Source organism: Pteropus vampyrus, unplaced genomic scaffold, assembly GCF_000151845.1.
Source record: "Pteropus vampyrus isolate Shadow unplaced genomic scaffold, Pvam_2.0 Scaffold424, whole genome shotgun sequence".
In the NCBI taxonomy this organism is placed as follows: domain Eukaryota; kingdom Metazoa; phylum Chordata; class Mammalia; order Chiroptera; family Pteropodidae; genus Pteropus; species Pteropus vampyrus.
Genome location: NW_011889205.1, coordinates 126517 through 140507, shown reverse-complemented (window position 1 = coordinate 140507; position 13991 = coordinate 126517). Strand labels below are relative to the sequence as shown.

Here is a 13991-nt window from a genome sequence, read left to right as displayed (position 1 = left end):
CAGAGTGACCCCTGCGAAGGTTACTCTGTGTCGGGAGATGCTCCTCGTGCTGTTTAAAGGAGACACGAGCCACAGCCCGGGCGCCGGGCGCTGCGCCGGACCACGCACGATGCCCCCGCGGTGTGTGGGTGCCTCGAGCAGCAGCACGCCCCGCTGCGAGGCACTCGCACTGAGCCCGGTGGGCGTTTCCTGGTGTGCCGAGCAGGCTGCTTGGTGATGGACGGGGAGGTCTCCCGTGCGGGTGAGGATTCCGCCTCTCGTGTAGGATGCGTGTCGTAGGGTGGCTCCCAGGTCCCAGGCTGGGAAGGACGACGAGGCCTTGACGCGCCAGCCCCCCCACAAAAAGGAGGGCAGTTGTCCGAGCAGGGGTGGCTTGGGCTCCCACTCTCCTCGGCTGCTTCCAGTCAGGCCGCACACACGTGACCCGGGCCGTGTCTTTGTCGGTGCTGTTCTCCACGTGAAACCGCAGAGGGAGAGGTGACAAGGGCTGTGGTTCTGCGACAGGGCCTTCCCTCCGGAGCAGCTCGTGCTCTGGATGAGCACTGGCTTCCACGAACGAGGGTCTCAGAGGACGTCGTATATAAGTCACTATGTAAACGTAAACACCTCTCTGTGTGAAACTCCTCTTTCCATATGTGGATTTCTGGAACCGAGGCAGACCGAACTTAGCCAAGACACCGAGGAAGGTAGCCCCGCTGTGACCGAATCTCCCTCACCTGCTCGGCAGTTTATAACTCGAGAGACGTATTGGATGCAGCCCCCGAGAAGCGACTCTGTTTAAGCATCGCAAACACCGAAGTCGCTAAGCGGGTCGCGCTGTTGTTGGCTTGGACTGACCGTTCCTCAGATCGAGCGGGCCCGGTGCTCACGGTCGTTCTCAGCCGGGCTGGGGCCGGGGGCATCTCGTTGCCCAGAGTTGTAGGTTCTGATCTCAGGCCCAGAGAACTCAGAACCTGGAGGAGGAACGAAAAGGCCCCCGAGAGCCAGGAGCGGAAGTATGCTGGGAGATAAGGGACGGTATGACATCTAGCCTTGGGGGACAGGAGCCCAGGGGCTAGAGGTTAGAGGTGGACCGATGGGGAAGGGAGGAGGGACTGTTCTAGAACTGAGCTCATCCCCAGCACCGCCCGCTCCCAAGACGGTGGTAGAGAAGGACACGTCACTTCTGAATTAGAACATGGCGGGGTGTTGGGGTCTGTCACCTGTCACATTGGTGGTCCTCTGAGCGAGAAGCAGTTCTGCCTTCAAAAGCATGTGGACTGAAGCTGGAGTAACACATGGACGCGAAAGGGTGGAATAGAGGAGAAGTGGAGGGCTCCGCACCCCAAGAACCCCTTTCTCAACCTTTAATAAAGACCGTAGCCCTAGAAGGCGCCTTAAGTTGGCGAGTGAATGCGCTGCGTTATTACCGTCTCGTCGTGAACCCAGACTTCTCTTTTCTTCGCTCCAACGTGAAGACGAATGGGATACTGTACCTAAAATAATGTAAACGCTTCAGTGAGATTTAATGAAATGAAAAGAGTCATCCATTGGGGGGGGGGGGAATCGTAACCCTAGACATATTTCACAAATAATTAATTGCTGATCGTTTTTACGTGACACCTATTGCTTGAAGGAACATACGTTTTCTCTCCCACCGGGGCTTGTTTGCATGGAGGCGCGTGCGTGGGTTTCTGAGTATCATCTCGGGGGGCCCGTTTCCCTTACGATTGTGCCGTTTGGGTCACATCCGATAGGCAGGCAAACAGCCGTGGGTTACTGCGCGCCCGCGTGGCGGTGAGGGGTGCTCTGAATTCCCACACACCTCCTTTTCTTCCCAGTTCTCTGGCAACATCAGAAACTGACTTGTGGCGTCTTCGAAAAGCCGCTTAAAACGTGATGCTCTGCTCTGCGTTTGAAAACGTGCTTTTATGCCGAAGTGTACGGAGCATCGTACCTTGCCGTGGATGCGTCTGCTGTGCCAGGCACTGTGCTGCACGCCCGTGACTTCTCCATTTTAGCGTTTAAAATAAGCCTGCGAAAGAGATGTGGCGGTTCCGTTTTACTGGGGAGGAAAAGGCGGACCAGAGAGGTGGGGTGACTTCTCCAAACTCACAGAGCCAAACCCCGCCCGAGCCCAGAGCCGCGCGCGGCCGACGCTGTGTCTCCAGCCTCTTCATTTAGGGTCAGATGGAAAGAGCAGATGGTGTCAAGTGTCCAACAATAAGAGCAATGAGGACATCCGTGCCGGAGGCAGGAGGACTGGCTCCGCTTCCCGCCTCTTCTTTCCAGCCTTTTCTGCCTTTGGCAGACACCCCCCTCCGACCCCCGCCACGTTTCCTCCTTGATCCTGTTCGAAACCTCTTCCCTGGTGAAGTCATTAAGTCCCGGGCTTTCATTTCACTTCGGTCCATAATTTCGATGGAACCACATGTGCCGATGTGATGGGAACATTATGGAATTCTCTGGACAGCAGGAGAATGGTGGGGGGTGGTTGAGTGTGTTTGTTTGAAATGGAAAGACCAGGTGTGGGGGCGGAGAGATAATGGACAAAAAATAGAATTTTTTTTTTTTTTTTAAAGCGAAGACTAAACCTACACTTACGGAAAAGAGTTCTCTTCCCATGAGAGCCTCTCAAAGTATTTTACCATCGCCACGTACAGAGGTTATTCTCAGACTGATGAGCTGGGACCATCAGGAAGCCAACCGGACTGGCCAGGCTGGCAGAACCACGTCCCCAGCACGGCGCTTCCGTGCCGGCTCTGATGCTGGGTCCGTGCAGCCAGGGGCACAGCCAGTAGACAGAGTGATTCTGTGAAGATAAGTTATCGCAGATGAGGAGCCAGAAGGGGACAGGCCAGCGCACCTGAAGATCGGAGGCGATTCGGACGCTGTTCCGGACCGTAGATTCCACCTCCGTTCTCCTCAAACTCAAATTAGAACTAAATTAGAGCATTCGTTCTCGGGGTTATTGGCCGGTGCCTCAGGATTTTCTTGTTTTTCTTGGCTTTTCACCTCCACATGCAGCCCTCAGGCAGTGACAATCTAATGCAAAAAACAGAGGTTTTAATAGATTTTCATCATTTGGACGCTACTGTCCTTCCCCGCTGATGGAAAGGCAGTTCCTGTAAACATTCTCATTTCAACAGGACCTCATTATGTGTCATGTGCAAGAGGCAGGAACAATCGTATCTGATATTTTAGGTTTATTTGCCTGAACATAATAGGGGATCATTTTTCTTTTCAGACTGGAATGATGAGTCTTCCCTAAACTAAAGGAAAATCTCCAAGCCCGAGGAAGCTTCGGTGTTTGATGTACGACAGCATGTATTTCTTTAAATTACTTCCTTAATGTTTAAGTTTTAATTTTTAAAATGCATGCAGGTTTGTATACAAACCTACAGACAGAGGATGAATGTTTAATAATTGATCGTATATGTTATTCATAGGCCATGTTTGGCTGTCGAAAGGAAGGGATTTTAATTCATAATAATTGTGTCACGTTCTTCCCTACCAGGAGGCCAGTCACGCAAGCTTGGCCATCCACACATCTTTGCAGATTCACAAATCCAGAATGGAATGTTTTTCAGAGCAGCCTACCTTGCTTCGTTGAGGAGGGTAGATTAGTATTGAAACATCCAGAAAGGGCCACTTGCCTTTTCAGAGTCCATTTTCCTGTTTTTGAAGTACAGATGAAAACAGATAGATGCAAACCAAACAGATGTTTATGCAATTTCTCTCACTTCACTAAGTCTTTCAAACCCTCACTGAGTGCCATTTGCTCTTATTTTAGGTATAATCTAAACCTAGGAAGAAATCAGAAGAGCTTACGTGACCACAGGGAGTTTAAAAACTTAATAGCAGCAAGAAGAGACAGTAAAACAATTATATGGCCAAGTAAAGGCTGCTTAACAGAGGATAGCTCTTCTCACAGATTTTAGACTTCTGAGCTTTCAAAATTATCAAACTCTAAGACAAAAGAAAGACCAAGTCATTTGTGTGACAGCAGACAACCCCCACACACCAGCAGCCCCAAGAGACAGGTGTGCCCTAGCATTGCCTGGTCAGCGTGACCAGCTGCACACCTGCAGAAAGATGCACCTACACACCATACCACACACCAACTGTCACAACATCGGAGGGCATCCGACACATGATTTAGGAATATTTATCCAAATGCATGTACAGAGGTATTCTGGAGGCTTGCACAAGCCAACCCGAGTTATCTGGAAAGTGACATTTTTTGGTGACAGCGTGATCCTTCATAAAGGGAGGGTGGGGGCAGATGAGGATTCTCCCCCTATTTTCTCGGAAATGCAATTCTGGAGTTCTTTCATCTTCCTGGGATTCTTGCTGCCTTCTGGGTCTTTCATGTGTAAACACTTACATGTGCTAAGGGCTGGTGGGGGAGGACGGGGAGCACCCTTTGCTGGTGACTCATGTGCCCTATGGAAGTCCCCTGAGCAAATGAGCTACTCTGGGCGAGCCTAAAGAGTTAACGCGCTTCCCCAAGCCTCCGAATTATTATTCCGGAAGACTAATTTACTCACTAGAAGGATCTGGGTGACTGCGAACACATTGGTAGCCTTAAAAAGATCAGTCCTATTTTAAGATTAAAAGTACAAAGCAAGAGCTGGAAAGTCATTAAAAGCTGACAGTCGGTTTTCCGTTTTTGAGGGTATTCATTAAAAGGTTCCTGTTGCATAAGGAACAAGAAATAGCTCGGGATCGTGGCGCCGTGAATCGTGTCGGGCGGGGGAGGTGTGTGGGGGATGGAGCATCACTGGCCGGTGCTGGGGGAGTTAGGTGACAAGGGACGTGTTTCCCAGCCTCTCCCCTCTCCACGCGTACGCTGCAGGGCCACAGAGGAAGTGAGCTAATGTTCTGCTGCACGAAGCTGAGTCACGTGGCCGGGCACGACACAGCTGTTCTCTGCTCTGCCGCCGCATCCCTCTCTGCGCCGCCCCCCGGGGTCACTGGAGAGGGCTTCCTGGACTCTCTCCCTGTCACGGGTTACGAAAAGCATAAGCGAGTCTAAGAAGCGGCCAACTGTCTCTGGCACACTTTCCTCCCACCAGCGACGACGTGAGCAGAGTGCGGTGCAGGTGTGGGGTCCGGGCCGGGTGCCGGAAGGACCCCGAGCGCACCTGTGCGCCCTGCGGAGCTCGCCGCCCTCCCTTCCTGCCTCGCGTTTGCGGCTTAGCCCTGCCCCTGGGGTTGGGAAGACGCGTCACCTTTCCACAGGTGTCCTTCTCCGCCTTAGAGCCGTAAAGTAGCCTTTGCAAATCGCCATCATCCAGTTTGACGCTGGAGGTTTGCAGCCCGTGTTTTAAAAAGTCACGGAATGGATAACTGAAGAGTTAATACCGTGGTCAGGACATTGTGGCGTTTGGTAAAAACAAAAAAAAACAAAACAAAACAAAACAAGAAACACGAGTTGTCGCCATGCCTTCTGTGATTTTCTGACCTTTGCATATTGTTTTAAATACAAAGAGTTGTTCCACGTGAAGCAGGCTCTGGGAGGGGGTGCAGCCGGGAGGCGGGCGGGGGATGCAGCTCGTGGTGTGGGATGCGGGCTGGCCGAGGGGTCCATCTCCCAGCACCAGACATCTCGGCTTTAAGTAAATACAATGTACGACCGAGATTTCCAGAGCCCAGTTAGCTCAGAACCCATCGTAACAAATTATCTTTAGCATCTCACCGAGGCACCTTTTCTCACAGTTAAGTTTGGCTTGCTGAGCTACATGAAAAGGGCGGGTCACAAACTTTGATTCTCACACTGATATTAGGAAAATAATATGAATCCTTCGTCCCCACTGGGTCGGAACCAAGCCCACGCCGAGCAGCTTTTATTGTACACGACGTTGTGGACAGACTCACGTTTGTGTATGGACGTCAAGTGAGATGTCACACAGCCTCAGCTACCCCACAACCCAGCATCAGCGGGCTGGCGTAGATGCAGTGAACCCTAAGGGATGTCTGAATGGAGTTCCCCAAAATCCTGGCAGGTTACCCCAAAAGTTATCTACATGCTACCTCCACGGTCACAGAAGTTCAATCTCTCTCTCTCTCTCTCTCTCACACACACACACACACACACAATCTTGTTCTTGGACTTTCCCATAGGCTGCTTTGAGAAAAGCTTTCAGCAGCACCTACATCCCACACCAAATGGGGAATCACCTGATATGTCTTTCAACCTCATGGACAGCGGTGCAAGCTGCGTTATTTTTCAAACGCCGCACTCGAAAAGCCCTTGAATACAAATATGCTTAGAAAAACAGGTTTTAAGTTATTTAAAAGGAGAATAAGGCTACATGTCTTATCCCGCCTTTCACCAAAGGTTACATTTTCTCGTCTCAGGCTGCATCTAAGGGAGGCGGGAAAGAATACACTGTTTTGTTTCATTTTGTTTTGTTTTCTGAGTAATGGAGCTTCGGTTTTGCCGGCCTTTTCAGGACAGAGTACCTTCCTTGCTTCTGGTAGACAGGCCTGGGACTGGACGACTAAAATTGCTCTCTCCTCAGGCCGCTGATATCATCGACTTAACTTATTCTCTTTGCGGGTTTGTAAAAATCGCCAGCTTTTCCGCCTCAGCAAAACTTCTGCTGCCTAAATTACAGAGCAAGGTTATCCATCCATTGCTGGAAGATGGCCACGACTAGAGAGAAAAAGAACCAAGCGTGGAACTTCTTACCTAATCTCCACTTGGGGTGCTGGGATTTAAATACACACACAAATGCATAATCGGGTAAGAGTGGTGGCGGCCTTTCATCAAATTCCGAGATGCTGGCGTTAGGACGGGCCTCGGCGATCTCCAGTCCAGTGGCCTCTCAGAGACGACAGGATTGGGGCCCACGTAGCCATCAATTTGCAAATGACCCTCCAGTCCTCCAATCTGGGCCGTGATTCACAGCTAGTCCCGGCGTTAGAAGCAACTGCACAAACACGGGCAAGAAGAAATCACACGCGGGCTGCACTCTCCTCTCGCTCTTCCTGTCCGTAGACGGAGTAATTCGATCGGCCGTCACCTTTCATTCTCGTACCAGTCTCGCAGAAAGGGAAGGAGGTGGAGAAAAGGGAAAGAAATAAACAAAACTGATGGGCTTTCTTCCCAGAAAGATCTTCGTTAATCCCAGCTTTATAACGTTTTGCTTTATTCCATGGCAACCTGGGCATACACATGGCCCTGGATGCTTCGGGAGCTGGGAGCAGGTGAGGTCTGTGCCAGGCCTGTAGCGGGGCCTGGCGAGCCCCAGCATTACAGTGCTGTGCGTCTGTTATTCCGTCTATGTCTTGGCCTTGGCGTTGAGACCGAGAAGGATCTTCCTAAAACCAACCACTGAGACAGAGCAGACGCTGCTCAGGCAGCTTCCAACGCTGTTTGGGAGAAAGTGGAAAGGAATTTGGAGAATTCGTGTTATGTTCAAAAGCAGGACGGATGCCATTAATTGCATGCGATAGTGGAAAACTCATAAAAGATAGAAATGCGTGTGCTTATTTCCAAAGTCGACCTTGTGTATTTTTTTGTGTTAAGGTTTTTGGGGGCAAGAAGAAACCATCGTTTTGAATATATAGGCTTCCGCTTGCCTTCTGTTACTTGTAATTGTGTTTTACCTATTTTTTTTTTTTAATTCAGAATCTTCAAGAAATAAATGGAAAGTTTTCTCAGGTTTTTCATTTTTGAAAAGAGAATTGAAAGCGGGTGGCTTGCGTCTGTTAACAGAGAGGACCCAGGTCATTCTCGCCCTCCCGCTCATCCTGACGTGCTGGCCGAGTCACGGCGATGCGTCTGCTGCTCAGTCTCGCCGTCTCTTTCAGAGTGCGAACGTTCTTCCTTTCTAAGTCATCTTCCCTACACGCACGTGCGAGTCTGTGTGCGTGCGTGTGTAGCTTGCAAAGACTCTAAACAGGTCTATTTCTGCTTAAGTTCTAATCTGTCTGGAGCTTTCCTTTCAAATCACTACAGAGTCACACGATTCTCTCCAAACTATACATGAAAGAGGAAGAAAAACCAGAATTTATTTTAGAAAGGTGCACTCAGCACATTTAGGTTCCATCTTATTCAAAGATGTTCCAGAAGGTAGCTTATATCTTTAAGGACAATGAACAAAGTTTTCTGGACGAGGCGAGGGAAAATATTCCGTAACTTAGCAACGTAAACAGAATGCGGCCGACGCGGCAGCCTTGGATCCGAAAGCGGCAGAGAGAAATCGGTGGCGGGACACCTCCCGTGCTCTGCAGGCAGCGGACCCGTCAGCTCTCTCTCCAGAAGGTGCACCACAGAAACACGTGTGCGTGACCGAAAATCCCTGGCCAGAACTGCAGCTCTCCCTGCAAGTGACCTGCAGGAAAGGGGAAAGTTTATACTTCCTAAAGTTCAAAGGCAACCTCAACGCTCATTGCCATAGCATCGGTTGAGTGTCCTGGCTATTTCCAGCAACGCAGTTTGGGACTTTCTTCTCCAAGGAGCTCTGCAGACTTTTGCATGTACAACGTACAGTGGATTTCAGAACTTTATCTGGGGTGTCGCGTTACGGTGGGAAGGGCACATCCGTCAGAGTCAGGCGAATGAGGCTCAAACCCCAGCGCTCCCACCGCCCCGTGTGGGGTTCCAGTAGGTTCCTGAAGCTGTCTGCACCTGCGTTTTCTTGTGGAGTCGGGGGGGTTGTTGCGGGGCTTCCCTTCGGGGGGTTGGGGGTTGGTGGGGTTTGGTTGTTGGTTTTGCGTTGGGGGGGGGTTTGGCCCTTGTTTTGTTGGCGGTTTTCTTTTTTTTCCGGGGCTTGTTTTTTTTTTTTTTTTTTTTTTTAAGGAGGTGACTCTTCCTTGCAAAGGCACCAACCACACAGGACACTTTCACACCAGCTCATCGATCCGCTAATCGTGTGCCCTAGTGGGACCGGGCACGGCTGTGCAGTCATTTCGTGACTTCTGGCTGTACCACAGTCCCTGGCTTCGCTGTCTTTGGATAAAAACCGACAGACGCTTTTGATAATCTTCTGTTTTGTCTCCTTTTCTGTCCCTTAAAGAGAGCCCTTTAAGGAAGAGCGACAGCTACTACTGACGTGAAGGTGTCAGAAGTCTTGTGATATCTCCATGGGGTCTTGTTTTCCTTCCTTGTGTATCGTCCAGCTGCTGAAATGCTGTAAACAAAGGACTTCCTTGATTACTGCTTGTTTGAGGCACGTGACTGCAGTTCGGTTCCTGACAGTCCACCTGAAATTTCTCATGTGAACGTCTCATTACTTTTAGACAAGAAACACTCGGGCCATGCTGCGTCTCGTCATCCCGGGCGGCCACGCCCTCAGCCAGTCACCTGACCAGTTTCCATCCCTCCCCCCCCACCCCCTCCACGATGCAAACACCAGCTTCTCAGTCTTGTCTCTGTAATTTAACCATTTAATTACCTAGGACCTTTCCAAATACTGAAGGACTTACCTCAATTCAGACGTGTCCAGGGGTGAGCGAAGGGGGTGGGTGAAGCTGGGGGCCGCGTGGTCCGATGGGCGAGTCCCCACCTGACTGGCGAGTCCTGCCAACCAGCCGTGCGGCCCCCGCAGCTCACCTCTCAGCCTGAAACAGGCGTTAGTGCCGTTCGAGGGGGATTTTCGGTGAGAATAAAATCAAAGACTCACTGAAAGACGTTCGCAGGGTACGTGGGCGAGGCGCGGTCACCGTGGGCGAGGCGAGGTCACCGTGGGCGAGGCGCGGTCACCGTGGGCGAGGCCCTGCCCGGCACGGACACCACGGCGTCAGGAGCACGTTGTCGCAAGCTCCCAGCCCACGACGGCGAGTGAGCTCACAGCTCGTATGTGGCCTGCAGGGAAATGAAATGTGTATTATTTCATAAAGTTCAGCGTGAACTCTATTTTGAATTTACTTTCCGTCGTTGGCTCTTAGCTGCTGTTCACAGCATCTCTACCTACTTGACCGCGCTGTCCCCATGAGGGGACCAGGGGACAGAGGTGAAGCGCTGCCTGCAGCCCTCTGATCTCGTTCTGTTCTTCCGCCGCCCCGGTAATGACACAAGGACATCCACACCTGTGTCAGGGTTGCTTTCCCCGCCTGTAAGATGTTATCAGCTCTGGAGATATAGAAAAGGCCAGTAGGCTATTTACTCTGTCACTTAGTCAAGCAATTAAACACAGTTTCCTCGTGAGACTGCGTGCTTACAGGGACGTGCGATCTCTACGAGACATAAATTTTAGGCAAATTATAATTAAAATCCTGCTTACGTCTCTTTCTCTCGAGAACTGAAATAATCATTTCTTCGATTTGGTTAAAAGGGCCACCCCTTTCACCTAGGGTGGAAAGGCAGGCACGGGGCAGCCATACTTTCGATGTGGCCTAGGGCTTACAGTGGAGGCACCTTGCGCGGTGGCCTGGGGATCCCCAGTGGCTCTCTCGTTCACACCCTCTCGTTCTCTTCGGAGTATGCGGCCACGTTCTGTTATTTCTGCAGTGCTGTGGCTTATTATAAGGTATAGGCCATTAAATCAGGCAGAAAACAAAGAGGCTAGCTCCCCGCCCTGCCCAGCTGCTCTGAGTCATGCTGAAAACATCTCAGTATATCTGTTTGGACAAAGAGTCCGCATCCAGAGCCACGATAAACTTCTGGGAGGACCACACGTTTGTTCGCTAGGAGATCCCATTTTGATTCCCCTCCTGGCCGATCCGTGGCTTCGTGATTTTGTAGTCTTGCTACATTCACACCCTGGTTGTCTCCAGATTAGACCTGGAGGTCGGCAGGCACCATGTCATCAGATAGAGCCCTGGCTCACAGCCCTCATCCAGTTAGTGTATACAAGATAGAAACAGAAAGTGTAAGAAATGACCTCACAGTCCTTCACTCAATGTGAGAGCTCACTAAAAGTCTCTGCAGAATTATTTCTGAGACTAAGATAGACGGTTTAAAAATATCTCATCATTTTAAATATCATCTTGCCTGTTTCCCAAATGCCCGATGCTTTTACCTAGGATGTATGGTATTGATAAAGAATATCTAATATTTAGGAATGCGTATTTTCTTATCATAAACTACTGCTACCACAAACTGACCTGGTCACGGAAGTCGAAAGAAATTCGTGATCATAATTTGGAAGCCGATTAGATGGCGGCATCACGATTCTTTTTTCTTGAGGTGGCTGAGGGCTCAATGGCTCACCTATCATTCTAATTACTAAATAAAGAGTTTTCTTTGGAAAGCTATTTCAACAAAGAACATTTTCATCCAGAATTTGACCCTTGAGATTGTAAGGTATTTTAGAAATCTACTTTAGACATCTTCGGTGCAGGCTCCTACCAAAACAGTCACATTAATGGAAAATTGATACAAAAACGTCAAGAAAACATGTCACGCTACTAGCAAAATAACTTCGTCACCCTCTTTTTAATTTATTTACTTATTATTATTATTTATGCCTACAGCACCTGGTCTTCCTAGGTGGTCTCCCATCCAAGTACTGACCAGGCCCGACCCTGCTTAGCTTCCAAGATCAGACGACGGGCTTGTTCAGGGTGGCGTGGCCGTAGACCAGGGACCGTGGGTCCCCTGGGGTGTGAACCCAGGACCTTCTGCGTGTAAAGCAGACGGGCTCACCGCTGCGCTATGGAACCACGTCCGCCCTCTTAAAACTTTTAAGGAACATTTTTGTAAGTGGCTGAATAGAAGGCCAAGTAAATAGGTAGCTGGAAGCAGCATCGAGCTGTCAGAGCAGGGTCACGTGCTTGTGGCCTGCAGCCCTCTAGGGCTAGGAGCAAATGGACACAGTAGAGGCAGAGTGAAAAGAAACCGACATGTTCAATAACGTCGCCAACCAGAGGACACCGTCCATGACAACCTGGGCTTCGGTCGCCTCTGCACCTCATCCTCCTCTTAGGATGATCGAAGCCCCCGGCCCCTCGGACCTGCAGCCGGGGTCATCCTGCTCTGGCCCTTCCTGTGGGGGTCATTTTGTCGAGGGAGCTGCACACGTGAAGACAGAAGTCCTTGTCTTCAGGTTTTTATATGCGCAGCGGTTGATGTGGGGTTTCAGACCTAGCAACAACAATAACACAAACAAACACGCAAACAAACAAACAAACAAAAAAACATGTATTTCGGAACAGATCAGTCAATCCAAAGCTTTCCTCAGATCTGGTCACACTCACATCCCAGCGGATACACAGCCATGTCCCTCCCAGATCTTGGGGACACATCTTCTTGGACCCGATGACCGTGGGCCGCCTGGAGCTCAGGTCCCTCCGACGCGGACGCTGCAGCAGGCAGAGCGGCCGCAGCAGTGAGGACACATAATCAGGGTATGCGTGTCCCGGCACAGCGCTGTCTTCCCTGGCACGCTCCGGGCTGCACGATGTACTCTGGGGCTGGAACGCTTTCTTTCTTTCAGTTGGTTTGTAAATAGGATCGTACAAAAATCCATGCAAATCAACTCTCCAGATCAGAATTTGCTGAGCTGAAAAAGACCCTTAAATTAGATGGGCTGGCTTTCAGCGGGGGGCGGGGGGGCGGTAATGTAACTGCAGAACTGTGCCTTAAAAAAAAAAAAAGACAAATGAGCACATTGCAGGATGATTTCCATTCGACTGGAGATGTCCAAGCCTGTTTATTACTTCGGTTGATTGTCCTTGCCCACTTGTCCAGCCAGCCTAGCGCTTACACATCAGTAATCGGTGACAAAGGGGACATTTGATATGAAAACATCTCCTTTAAGGTCGATGAAACTTAAAACTGTTTATCGTGACGTTCCGTTAGCGTTATTTCATCAGCCGGAAGTGTATTCAAACCCGAGCTGTTTGTGAGCTTGAATTACTTTTTCGCGTGGCATCCCTTGCTCAAATTCTGAATTGAAATATGATTCCTGTAATTGGATAGATCAAGAGAAATGGAGACAAATGTTCGATATCCTTAAAACTCAAGAAAGACTCGTAAGTTGCATGGGTGTAAGGAGCCGTAACGCGGGGCTTGGAACCCGGCGAACGCTGGTCCCTTGGTCAGAGAGGACCCCTAGTTCCCGCTGTTCAGCAGATCGTGTTAAGACTATGAAATTCTGTTACCGGGTGGTTAGAACCGGCGGCAACGCAGACACCCGAACTTGAACTGCGTAAGCCTCAGTGCATTGTGGGCGCTGCGTTTTCTGATGTTGGTCTTGTCGTTTACACAGAAAGTGAAAATTTGTCTTCTCTATTTTTTAACTCTGGCAGTGATGAAAATACACGTTGGGGCGTGTGTGCCCCCTTTGGCGTGCCCTGCCTTGCTCCTAGCCTATATAGTCCAGCGAGATTACGATGTAATTAAGGGACAGGAATGTCGGCTTCCACGTGGCCCTGACCCAGGGTAACCCAGGCGAGGGCAGGGTACAGAGCGACCGCTCCAGCCCTGCCTGGGAGCCGGAAGGAGGGCAAGAGCAGGGACTTCAGGTCCCTCTGGGAGAGTGGACACTTCTGGGAGGCCACAGAGACCCCTTGGGGCTAGAGTTGGTGACTTGCTCGTGAAAGACACCTTGGACAGGTGCTTTGCCAGATGCAGCTTCAGCTTTCCTTTTAAACCAGGGCAGCAACAGAGAGCTGGACATTGTCCCCTGGGCTGGGACTGCAGCCTGGGCTCTGACGCCATCCGGCTCCGCCGTGTTTGGCCAGCAAAGCTTCGCGCGGTTGTCACGTTTCATCAGTCAGACGCTATCGGAGTCCGCTGACGACACCGTGGGTGTGGAGGGGTGGAGGCGGGCGGGCGCCCAAGCTGGCTCTCGTGGGGTAAAGTACGCGGTGGCCTGGCTCTCCCGCCTGGGCAGAGGCACGGTCTGGAATAGGCTGATAGGTTCCACATGGCTTTCTAGAAATGCTGGAGTGTTTACCCTTCTCTCCTTGGCGATGCAGTCCGGGTCCTGGACGTCCTGTTGCCTGTGGCATGTGGGGAAGGGAACGCAGAGAAGCAGGGTGACAGCTGAGGGGACCAAGGGCGTGAGGGCAAGTGAGGACCCTGCCCGCCATGCTCTGCATCTTCCCTAAGGCCC

At 50.8% G+C, this 13991-nt stretch overlaps 1 long non-coding RNA gene and 1 pseudogene across 8 annotated transcripts; both read right to left on the bottom strand.

Moving 5' to 3' along the window:
- Positions 1-25: 25 nt before the first annotated feature.
- LOC105306138 lies at positions 26-11080 on the bottom strand. Of its 8 annotated transcripts, XR_002777420.1 has the most exons (8): positions 10338-11080; positions 9906-10063; positions 9418-9796; positions 3580-3654; positions 2846-3024; positions 1805-2014; positions 1203-1475; positions 26-953 (listed from the first exon to the last, which is right to left on the bottom strand). It is a non-coding gene; the product is annotated as an uncharacterized LOC105306138 (long non-coding RNA). The 8 variants fall into 8 exon arrangements; XR_002777416.1 differs by having other exon boundaries at positions 26-1475; positions 10215-11080; XR_002777418.1 differs by having other exon boundaries at positions 26-1475; positions 2584-3024.
- Positions 11081-11397: 317 nt separating this feature from the next.
- Positions 11398-11513, bottom strand: LOC111732097 (annotated as a pseudogene).
- Positions 11514-13991: the final 2478 nt, after the last annotated feature.